At 33.4% G+C, this 13,052-nt stretch overlaps 1 long non-coding RNA gene across 1 annotated transcript in view; it reads right to left on the bottom strand.

Moving 5' to 3' along the window:
• Window positions 1-12,104: 12,104 nt before the first annotated feature.
• LOC145759706 (uncharacterized) overlaps window positions 12,105-13,052 on the bottom strand; it is a 35,460-nt gene continuing 34,512 nt past the window's right edge. Inside the window, exon 6 of the long non-coding RNA XR_014286535.1 lies at window positions 12,105-12,675. This is a non-coding gene — a long non-coding RNA (uncharacterized LOC145759706). The remainder of the gene's footprint in view (window positions 12,676-13,052) is intronic.

Below are 13,052 nucleotides of genomic sequence, written 5' to 3' on the forward strand. Positions count from 1 at the left end.
ATAACAATTTAATTTTCTCTTCTATAGTTCTCTCTACTTTTTCAATACAGAATGTGTAGCATATTCTGCTCAATATCAAAGGTATTTAAACTTAATAAACAATTTGTGTTTTAAAAACTGTATATTTTTATCCTCGATTTGGGAAGGTCGAATGTGCGAACTAAACATAGAGTAACATCAGTTACTTCGACCCAGTCTGGAGTTGCCTTTTCCTTGTAACAAAAAATTGATTTCGCCACCAAGACTACAAAAAATATTCCACCAACGATTGCAAACCATCTAATAAAAAATCAGTTAAAAGTTAGGGTGATTTGTTTGAATTTTTAATAAACAATTGCAATTTTCGCCTTTTAAGCCGGAGGTGGTATGTAGGAAAGCGCTTAGCATCTCCATCAATTCTAATGCCAAGGCTTTCCTAGCCTCAAACCAGACTAGATGCCGGTTCACACCGAACGACGAGAAAACCGTATGACCTGTTGGTGGCCTTGGACAATAAACTACAGCGTTGGCCACTGGGGTACCAAAAACAGAACATTATTAACCAGAATCAACTGATATTAATTCAACAAACAAAAGAAATACGTAAGAAACCCATTTTCACAGGCGCAATAATAACTTTCGTTCGGCGAACCGAAACAGTGCAAACTCGCTGCCATCCCATGCGGTTTAAACACCGTACAAAAGACTTATTGATATGAAAAAACTCATAGAGACTGTATTTATGTATATTTAAATATATACAGGTTATAAAGGGGACAAACAAATTAACCCCTTTATTTAAGGACAAGTCTAACGCCCATAAGGCAGTTAGACGCTCTAAATTTATTCGTTATTATATTGAACATGGTCCAATTGTATATTTTTCGCGTGCCCTTGTAAAACATTGTCGCTATTTGTTATGTAGAGCCAGTGGAAGCTGTGCTTAATTTCCTGTTCAGTCGTACTGTATTATTCTATAAATTTTATAGAATAAGGGTTAATAGTGTAACCCTTTTGATGTAAAAATGTGGATTGACAGTTATCCGTTTTTGTGTTTTTTCTGCGCAATTTTATTTTCTGACAGTTAGTATATTTTTTGGTTCCTAAAACACCTACCTATTTTTATTTTGCCAAGTTTTATATCTAAAATTAGTTAACAGTAGAATACCATAATAAAGGATGTAGTCGATATACGGAAAACGTTTTTTGTGTGTGTAATGTACTTGTAATTATGTTTATCGATAGGTATGTAACCTAGAAAGCAGATTTTGTAGTGTGTACGTGTTATACCATTTTTTGTATATGTGTAATGTAACTTTCGGGATAATTATGTGATGAACGTGCTTAATTAATAAATAGATTTTGTCTGTAGATTCAGTTTGCTATTTTTGACCACTTTTAACGGGTCTTAAACCCTGTTTTAGACATTAGAGACTTATACTTTATACATCATTGCGTTTATATTCGGATAAGAGCACCCAAACGTTACTCCAAACTCAGTCAAACGTTACTCCAACTCAGTCTCGAGTTGCCTTCGGCAGTTAAAATATTATTGATTATAATTGCCCGGTAATTAAGCTGCTGGTTTATTGACTTAACTGGAATTTATACCGTTTATAGCACCTTACATTTTTTTTTGTATATATCTTTATCCTCGATGTGGGAAAGTCGAATGCGCGACTTAAACATAGAGTAACATTAGTTACTCCGACCCAGTCTCAAGTTGCCTGTTGCAGTTTGGGGTATTATATAGATTATAATTGGCCGATAATTATGCTGCTGATTAAGTGCTGGCTCAGCAGGAGCTCATACCGTTTATAGCGCCTTACTCAAGGGCGCTACAGCATGAGATGAGTGAGGATTTAACCCATCACCTCATGTGTGGTGTAGTAGCAAGTGTTCTTACCACTACACCACGCTGCCGATATATTACTTACTTCTTTTTTTTAATTCCCTTTGAGCAATAGCATTATCATTTGTAAGTTGTAGGTTCCTGCTTCCTTGTGAATGTTTGTAAATTATAACATAAGCAACAAAAAATGTAAAAAAAGGTTGCAAAGTTGAAAGTCATAACAGCAATGGAAAACTGCCAAGAAAGATCTTGTTTAGTTACGAAAATCTTCGGCATACACACACTTTGAGAGCTATAATATCTAAAAAAAAAATTTAATAATAATTTTAAATGTTTTTTTTTTCCAGAATTATTACATGTTTTTTTTTGTAAAACCTACCCAAAATACTTTGATATTTGGTGGGATAAATCTGGAAACCTCTTCATTTGAATGTCTTGTAATTCTGACCATGTTTTTGCAAACTTAATTTGATCAATAATCAAAGGCGATAAGTTTAAATATTCTTCAGTTACATTTGCAGGGTAAATTTTAGTTCGAAGAATAAGGAAGTTTTGATAATCTAAATCAATTACATTAATGTTACAAAAAGTTGATATTTTAACTAAAAACTAAACTTTAAACTAAGTTAGGGTTCACACTGTCAGCTTGGTGTAGTAGTCAGTACAATTTCTTGGGTTTAATTCCCAGTGATCTCATGCTGTAGCGTTCTTAAGAAAGGTGCCATTAACGAAATAAAATCCTGCCGAGCCAGCACTTAATCAGCAGCTTAATAATAAGGTAATCTATAATATTCTAAAGTGCCACAAAGAATTTAAGACAGGGTCGGGGTAAATGATGTTACTTTATTTTTTATTTATTTTTTTTGTATAAAAATTTATCCTCGATGTGGGAAAGTCGAATGTGCAACTTAAACATAAAGTAACATAAGTTACTCCGACCCAGTCTCGAGTTGCCTATGGCAGTTTGGGATATTATAGATTATAATTGGCCGATAGTTATACTGCTGATTAAGTGCTGGCTCAGCAGGAGTTTATACCGTTTATAGCGCCTTACTCAAGGACGCAACAGCATGAGATCAGTGGGGATTAAACCCACGACCTTATGTGTTGTGTAGCAAGTGTTCTAATCACAACACCATGCTACCGGTTAAAGATTAGGTCGCACATTCGACCTTTCCATATCGAAGATGAAGATATATACAAAAAAAACATTAAGAATAAATTTGTAAAATTTTATATTTAAAAATAAATAAAAAAACAAAAATGTTTTAAACTTGACCTTTAAAGCCAACTTCAGTTGAGTTAAAGAAAGGACTTTTAGTACGGAAATTAACTTCTTGAGTAAACATGGTTTGAAAGGCATTTGCAAGTGGTATAAATGCAAGCACAGCAGAAAAACACCAAGTCAACAAAACTGCAACAACTACATGTCTTGTTTTAGGAAAATGCAGAGATGCAAAAGGCTAAAAAAATGTTTTTTTCAGTCTGATAATTTCAATTTATTGCCTGCATGGTGTTGTAGTGGTCAGAACACTTGCTACAGTACATGAAGTCTGGGGTTCGATCCCCACTGTCCTCATGCTTTATACGACAGTATGAACCCCTGCTAAGCCGACACTTAATCAGCAGCTTAATTATCAAGCAATTATTATCTATAATAATAAACTGCCAAAGTCGACTCGAGACTGGGTCAGGGTAACTGACGCTACTCTAGGTTTAGGTAGGTCGAAAGTCGACCTTTCCACATCTAGGATAGACATAAAAAAAACTTAACCTTTTGTTACGATTTACCTTTAAAATACAAAAAAGACGATAGGATGTCAATAAAGCCATTGTAACCACCGAAGTCTCGCTTGACAACACAATAAGAATACCCAAGACAGTACACAAGGTGCTAGATCTCCATATTCGACTATATGCACAATATCGATCTAAAAAATCATAAAACTTGCTTTAAAATAAGTAAAGTTGTAAAAAAATTCTGTTTAAATAAGTTATATATCATTTTTTTGTTTATTTTCTTGTATATATCTTTATCCTCGATGTGGGAAAGTCGAATGCGCAACTTAAACATAGAGTAACATAAATTTCTCCGACCCAGTCTCGAGTTGCCTGTGGCAGTTTGGGATATTATAGACTATAATTGTCCAATAATTATACTGCTGATTAAGTGCTGGCTCAGCAGGAGTTCATACCGTTTGTAGCGACTTACTAAAGGGCGCTACAGCATGATATCGGTGGGGATTAAACCCACGACCTCATATGTGGTGTAGCAAGTGTTCTTACCACTACACCACGCTGCCGGTTATTCACCTACATACCTTGATAATACACCCCAACAATGGCGAGACATACTAAATATAATCCCATAAGAAAATCAGCAACTGCCAAGTTTATAACAAATATTTCGTTTGCAGATATAGATTTAGATGTTTCATTTCTTATACTCTTTATGATTCCGCCAATTACAGCCTAAATTTTTTTTATATGTATTTATTTTCAATGTGGAAAGGTTTACTTTATGACCTAAACATAGAGTAACATCAGTTACCCAGACCCAGTCTTGAGGTGCCTTTGGCAGTTTGGGATAATATAAATTATAATTGCCTGCTGATTAAGTATTTGGTTACCAGAAGTTCATACTCTTTATAAAGCCCTACTCAAGAGCATGCGAGCAACTGGGATTGAACCCAGGGCCTGATGTAGTGAAGGCAAGTGTTCTAACCAATGCATTAAGCTGCCGGTTGCACAATACCGCATTAACATTACAACATATGGCCGGGGTTTGGTGACCATGCCATAACATACTTAAAATCTTTATGTAAACATTAATACTTTTGGCATGTTTTAAATCATTAAATTGATTTTTAAATCATTAAAGTTATTTTTTCCCGCATTTCTCATTGTCGTAATATTAATTGTTTATCGTATTTATTATTTACTTTTATCAATGCGCGAAAAACCAAAAGAAAAAAAAATGTGGCATTAGGAATAAACAAATCAGTAAAAATTAAAAAGTATTCTTGTTTAAAAGGTTTTACCAAATTTCCACAGATAGCAAAAATTCCCATAAACCAAATTCCAAAATATCGTAAAATATTATTTCCGATAAGATTTTGTGTTGATGAAATGATATCTTGTTTTGAAGGGCATTCATCTGTTCCATCTTTACAGTCAAAAACACCGTTCCCTACCTGTTTAATTACAACTTATTATTTAATCAACATAACTAGAAAAAGTGGGTTTTGAAGACAGATTAGAAGACTGTCGTAAACTACCGGCAGCATGGTGTAGTGGTCAGAACGGGGACCAGAAGCTTTGACCGTAAGAAGCTTCGGCCAGAAGGTTCAGCCTGCAAAAAACGCTGGGGGGTCAGTGACGAAATTGCCGCGTAAAATGTCAGCTTAAGACCATATTTTACTCCACGCTGCCGGTTAAGAAGTTGACCTTCCCACATCGAGAATTAAGATATATATAATAAAAAAAAAAAAATACTCAATAAATTTAAGTTATTAAACTAACTTTTTGTCTCGGTACAAACAATGGAATTTTATTTTCACAATAAAATCTGCCATCATTGGTGCAACTTATTTCATCAGATTGATTAACACAGTTTATTATTCCATCGCAAACTTCTTGTTGACTAATAGACACCACCTACAAAAAAAAATGTCTTATACCATGAGGTCTCAGAATTTCGACATATTTGATCATATAAAATTACTGGCAGCGTGGTGTAGTGGTCAGAGCATTTACACCACTACATTTTTTAAGGTCTTAGGTTCAATCCCCAATGCTTTCATGCTGTAGCGCCCTTCTAGTAAGGCACAATAAACCTGATGAACTCCAACTGAGTTAGCACTTAATCAGCAGCAAAATTATCAAATTATATTTTATAATATTCCAAACTGCCATACCAACTTGAGACTGGGTGAGAGTAACGGTAGTTAATCCATGTTAAGGTCGTGAATTCGACCTTTCCACATCAAATATAATTTATACAAAAAAAGGCTTACCCTTATATCATTTGTCTGACAAAAAAAACGTTTTCTATCATGGCACAATTTTAAATTTTCATCATCCAATAAAAAATCGTCACCAAAATCTTTATAACGGAAGGAACTCAAAATTTTATAGAAAGACTCTATTTTTCCATTGCAACATTTTGCTATAGCCTGTTTCTGAAGGTCCACGCAACAATTAGTTTGATTGAATGTAATTGAAGATATATTACAATACTTAAAATTTTCAGGACGAAAATTAATGAACCTAAAAAAATGTTTTTTACATTTTTATTCTCGATGTGGAAAAGTCGAATGCGCGACTTAAACATAGAGTATCATCAATATCTCGGACCCAGTCTTAAGTTGCCTGTGGCAGTTTGAAATAATATAAATTATAATTGCCTGATAATTATGCTGCTGATTAAGTGCTGGCTCAGCAGAAGTTCATACCGTTTATAGTGCCCTACTCAAGGGCGCTACAGCATAAGAGCAGTGGGGATTGAACCCACAACCTCATGTGTGGTGTAGCAAGTGTTCTTACCACTACACCACGCTGCCGATGCACTACACCACACAAGATAAAATCAGATTTTAAAAATATAATATTATTTTTGTACATTATTTATAGGATAAAAAATAAAAGTGTAGTTTTATAACGACCATAATTTTACCCGACTGAATAATCTATAGAGCACTGATTTAAATGTTGTATATTTCTATAACATGCATTCGTCATCAGCAGTTATGCAATCTTGAAAACCATCGCAGAATGTACCAATTTCAATCTCACAAGAATAGTAAGTTTCACACCTACAAACAAATTGTTTTATTTTACTTTTTTTGTATATATCTTTATCCTCGATGTGGGAAAGTCGATTGCGCGACTTAAACATAGAGTAACATAAGTTACTCCAACCCAGTCTCAAGTTGCCTGTGGCAGTTTGGGATATTATAGAGACTATAAATGCCCGGTAATTATGCTGCTGATTAATTGCTGGCTCAGCAGGGGTTCATACCGTTTATAGCGCCTTACTCAAGGGCGCTACAGCTTAAGTTCAGTGGGGATTGGACCCACGACCTCATGTGTGGTGTAACAAGTGTTCTTACTGCTACACCACGCTGCCATTTAAAATTTTTTTATTTTACCTTTTTAATGAATAATTCTTGTTTTTATCTTAAGTTTGACTTTACTAATTTTTTTTAAATATATCTTTATCCTTGATGTGGAAAGGTCGACTCCACAACCTAAACATAGAGTAACATTAGTTACCCCAACCTAGTCATGAATTGCTTTTGGCAGTTTGGGATATTATAGATTATAATTGTCTGATAATTTTGTGCTGGCTTAGCATGAGAACATTGGGGATAGAACCCAGGACCTTATGTAATGTAGTAGTGTTCTAACTAATACACCACCTGCTGTTTTTTTTACCCTTTAATAAAAAATCCGTGGTAAAAACACTTGCCAAACCACCATGAGGTCGTTGGTTCAATCCCCACTGCTTAAGTAAGGCGTTATAAATGGTTTGCTGGGCCAGCACTTAATCAGCAGCATAGTTACCCAACCTTCCCACATCGAGGATAAAGATATATACAACAAAAAAGAAGAAAAGATAGTTTAAGTCTCAAAATTCACAAATTTGTTAAATTTGCTAAACACTTAATAAAAACTCCACCTGCACTTTTGTCCTTGTTTTGAAGCTTCAGTACACAACATCGGAGAATGGCAAAACTGAGGACTAAACATAGCATAAAAAGCAATCAAATTAAAAAAAAACTAAAAGTTTTGAAACAAATAGATATTATAATGTTTTGTATCTTACATGTGGTTTATACAATCATGTTTTTTGTTTTTATGTAAATTTGTCCTTAATGTGGGAAGGCTGACTTCACAGCTTAGACATAAAGTAACATTAGTTACCCCATCCCAGTCTTAAGTTGCCTTATACAACGGCACTACAGTATAAAAGCAGCGGAGATCGATCCCAGATATAAACTCCTCCGGAGCCAACACTTAATTAGTAGCTTAATTATCGGGCAATAATATCCCAAACTGGCAAAACTTAACTCGAGACTGAGTCAGGGTAACAATGTTACTGTATGTTTAGGTCGTGAAGTCGACCTTTCCACATCAGGGATAAAGATATATTAAAAAAATACTGTAAAAAAATAAATTACTTTTCATCCATTTGATTTTCACAATCCGCATACCCATTACAGACACTTGTTTTGTTCACACAAGTTATATTATCACATGCGATTTCCCCAGCTTTACAGATGTTGTTTTTTATACTGTAAAAAATAACAAAAATATTAAAATACTTTCAGTCAGGTTTTAAATGCAACATGATGTTCTGGGTTCCCAAATGTTAAAAATTTTGAATTTCTTTTCGTAAAATTGGTTATGCGATATTGCCAGAATATATCCAGCACCATGGGGTTGTGGTAGGAACACTTGCTACACCATTCATTAGGTCGTGGGTTCAATCCCCACTGATCTCATGCTGTAGCGCTTTTAAGTAAGGCGCTATAAACGGTATGAACTCCTGCTGAGACAGCACTTAATCAGCAGCATAATTACTGGGCAATTATAATCTATATAATATCCCAAACTGCCACAGGCAACTCGAGACTGGGTCGGAGTAACTGATGTTACTCTATGTTTAAGTCGCGCATTTGACTTTCCCACATCAAAAATAATAATATATACAAAAAGAAATGTATATATTTATAACAATTGAACATAAATATAGGTATTAAAGTTTTATATAGTTTAAAATTTTTTAAACAGAATTCTAAACCTTATACATAAAATTTTAACTACATAATACCTGGTAGATGTTGATGCAAACGATGTGATATGTTTGCATAATTCTGTGAACATTTTCGGTTGATTTTGGCAAAGACATTCATCCGATAAATCTGGACAATCGATTTTTCCATCACAAACACTTTTCTTTTTGATTAAAGTAGATTCAAAGCATTTCCAACAAGCAGTTTCGTTTAACACCAAACTTTTTATTTGAACAAAGCTTAAAAATACATACATTAAACGAAAAATATACCGGCAGCGTGGTGTAGTGGTAAGAACACTTGCTACACCACACACGAAGTTGTGGGTTCAATCCCAACTGATCTCATGCTGTAGCACCCTTGACTTTGGCAATTTTGGATATTATAGATTATAATTGCCCGATATTCATGCTGCTGATTAAGTGCTGGCTCAGCAGGAGATCGTACCGTTTATAGCGCCTTACTTAAGGGCGCAACAGCAAAAGATCAGTGGGGATCGAACCCAGAACCTCATGTAGTGTAGAAAGTAGTCTAATCACTACACCATGCTGCCAAATAATTGTTACCATTACTGACATGCTAAAAACATAAGTAATAAAAATTATATTTACCTGGTGTTTACATTTTCTTCTTTATTAAAACACAAATCTTCTCCGTTTTGACAGTCGGCAATAAAATCATACAACAGAATTTGGGGTAAGAAGTATGGGTAATTTCTTGAGCATTGAAACCCTCGATCATAGGAAATTATACAACATGTTGGATAATTGCCATTCAATATTTGGTTTCGCCAACAAATTGTTTTGTTTGGGCCGCTCCTACAGAATATTGAATCAGATCGATATGGACATTCAAAAACTAATTCTGGATGAAGATTTGAATATTCATCAAGGGTTTCATAATCAGGAAGCCTGTATTAAAATTAAAAGGTGTAATACAAATTACTGTTCTAGATTATTGTGCATATTTTTGTACTGAAGTAATGTATGTTTTTTGCTTTTTTTATTCATGAATTTGATTTTGAAATTTTTCCTTTATTAATTTTTTTTTGTATATATCTTTATCCTCGATATAAGAAGGTCGAATGCGCAACCTAAACATAGAGTAACATCAGTTACTCCGACCCAGTCTCGAGTTGCCTGTGACAGTTTGGGATATTATAAATATTAGTTGCCGATAATTATGCTGCTGATTAAGTGTTGGCTCAGCAGGAGTTCGTACCGTTTTAGCGCTTTACTCAAGAGCGCTACAGATTGAGATCAGTGGGAATTTAACCCACAACCCCAAGGTGGTGTAGCAAGTGTTCTTACCCCCACAGCACGCTGCCGTGTGCTACACCACGCTGCCCAAATTTCTTTAATTCGTAAGAAATTTTAATATAAAAAAGTTTTTTTTTGTATATATCTTTATCCTCGTCGTGGGCAGTCGAATGCGCAACCTAAACACACAGCAACGTAACATTAGTTATTCTGACCCAGTCTCGAATTGCCTTTAGCAGTTTGGGACATTATATAGAATATAATTTCCCGATAATTATGCTGCTGATTAAGTGCTGGTTCAGCAGTAGTTTATACCGTTTATAGCGTCTTACTCAAGGGCGCTACAGCATAGGAGCAAGGGGAATTTAACCCACAACCCCATGTTGGTGTAGAAAGGGTTCTTACCACCACACCATGCTGCCATGTGCTACACCGCGCTGCCCAAATTTCGTTAATGCGTAAACCATTAAATTCACGATAAGTTTATTATAATCATAGTCAAAATAGTATTCATTTCCATAGGTGGGCACAGTTAATCGAAAAAGCAACTTCGTTAAATGGTTATTCGTTACACAATACAGTAACTTCTCTAATGTTTTTTCGTTAAATTAAACCAAGTGTAACGGAAGTTATCGTTGAACGTTAACGTGAAAATTTAATTAAAACAAACAAAGAAATTACCTTTTTTATAAAAAAAATAGTTTTTTTCTTAATCGATGTTTTAACTAGACGAAAATGGTTTAGAAGAAGTTTTTAAAACTGGCATAGGCCTAATGCCGAAATTACAGTGGCCGGATAGTAATTACTTACATCGTTTAAAAATTTCAACGTTTAAACCCGATAACCGGCGATATTAAACATATATATTCCTTATATTACCATGGATTTACTTGTAAAATATTGAGTTAACGGGCTTAATTTAACGGAAGTACAATTTAACGAAAGTTAACAGGTCCGATAACGATTTTTAAAATTAACTTAAAAGTTAACTTTTAACAAAAAATTCCACTTCGTTATTTAACGTTTAGCGCATTAACGATTTAGTGCCCACCTTTGTTCATTTCCATCAAAGGTGGGCACAGTTAACCGAGAAAGTAACTTCGTTAAGTGGTAATTCGTTACATAGTATATTAACTTCGTTAACGTTAATAAGTTCGATATCGATAAACGTTAAAATTTAAATAAAACAAACAAAGAAACGACCCTATTTTAAAAAAACAGCAGTTTTTATCTTAGTTGATATTTTAACTACACGAACGTAAGTTTAAATGACGTTTTCAAAACTGCATCGTTTAAAATTTCAATACAATGTCGTCAATACATCGTTTATACGTCAGTCAATACTCGACAATACATTCTTTAAAATTGAAACGATTCAACCCAAAAAACGGCAAAATAAAACATATATACTTTTATATTACCATGGTAAACTTGTAAAAATATTAAATTAACGGATTTAATTTAACGGAAGCACAATTTAACGAAAATTAACAGGTCCGTTAACGATTTTTAAAGTTAACTTAAAAGTTAAATTTTATTGAAAAATTTAACTTCATTAATTAACGATTAACGCATTAACGGTTCAGTGCCTACCTTTGATGATTTCCATAAACTTTCCATCCAAGTGTCAAAAGAGCAATAACCAAGTAGTAGTTCATTTTTAAAATCTAACATAACAAAAAATTCAAATTTAATTTTAAACCTTATAGTTTAGGTACAATTTTTGTTTTCAAAATAAGCAAGCAACTCTAAAGCAACTTTTTCTAACTCCCTAGACACTTGCACATATTGTCATTATATCTATGTTATGGTTTATTTATGTAATAAATTATACTGTAGGGTTTTCTTAACGTTTTAATTAAATTAATAATATTAATGGTAGGATGGTGGTTTATGGTTTATTGAATTTTGGGTTGTGGTTTGTTAATTGTATGATTTGGGGTCACCACAGGTTCTATCATAGCCTTTATTGCTAAAGTCTATGATAAACCTGACTATTTAATTAATAAATTGTTTAAGATTTAAGACTCCGTTTATCTTGAATTGCACCTAAGCTTTCTGTTTAATTTAACTTGATATTAACAAACTTTTAACTAAGGATTGCGAGTTATATTGTACATACAAATAATATAAAACAAGTACTTGATTACACTAAATGCGCAATACTAAATAAAACTAACATTACACTAAATTAATAATATGAAAATTTAAAATCCTTTTATGTAATGGCTTTTAAAGAACGTTATTAACACTACCCAACCGTAGTCGGCTTATGATAACAACTTTTTTTTATATAGCCGGCAGCGTGGTGTAGTGGTCAGAACACTTTTTACACTACATGAGGTCGTGGGTTTGGTCCCCAGTGATTCCATGCTGTAGCGCCATTTACACCTGCTGAGCTAGCACCTAATCAGCAGCTTAATTATCGGGCAATTTTATTCTATAATATCCCTGGGTTAGGGCAACAAATATTACTCTGTGTTTAAGCTGTAAAGTTAACCTTTCCAAATTAAAAATAAAAAAATACAACAAAAAAACCTATTAAATATTTAAAATACAGTTTTGAAATGTAGTTAATTTTGCTTACGAATTTTTTTTAATTTAAAATTTTTTTTTTTTATTCTTGTAAAATTAATTTTTTAGTTTACCCAATTTGTAGATGATCTCTAGTTAGAGGCTGAATCACAGAAAGACCAAAACACCTGACGAGCATTTAAAAATAAACTGAAGGTAATATATCCTTGATTTTTTACAAACTTAACATTTTTTCAACCGTGTTTTTTCTAGTCTAAAAACAAAATTTTTGATTTTTAACTTCGAAAAAAAATGTTTAAAAATTGTTTGTTTTAATTTTAAACTGTTAATTTTTTATATTTATTTATTTTTAATATGGGAAGGTTTACTTCATAACCCAAACATAGAATCTGTAACCGCAAATATTACAGATTTGTTGATTGAAGTGTTATGTTACAGAGTTTTGCAATTTTGTGAGTGATGTATATAGCATGTTAGTATGGTTGACAATGAATCACAAAATGGCTTTAAAACCTTTAAAAAATGTCTGTGGTACTTACAATTTAATTTTTTTAAATATTAGAAAATGATTAACATAAAAAATCAGGTTACTGTATTTTTTGTGTCACGTAGAAATTACCAAGCAGTGTA

Source organism: Corella eumyota, chromosome 7, assembly GCF_963082875.1.
Source record: "Corella eumyota chromosome 7, kaCorEumy4.1, whole genome shotgun sequence".
Classification (NCBI taxonomy): domain Eukaryota; kingdom Metazoa; phylum Chordata; class Ascidiacea; order Phlebobranchia; family Corellidae; genus Corella; species Corella eumyota.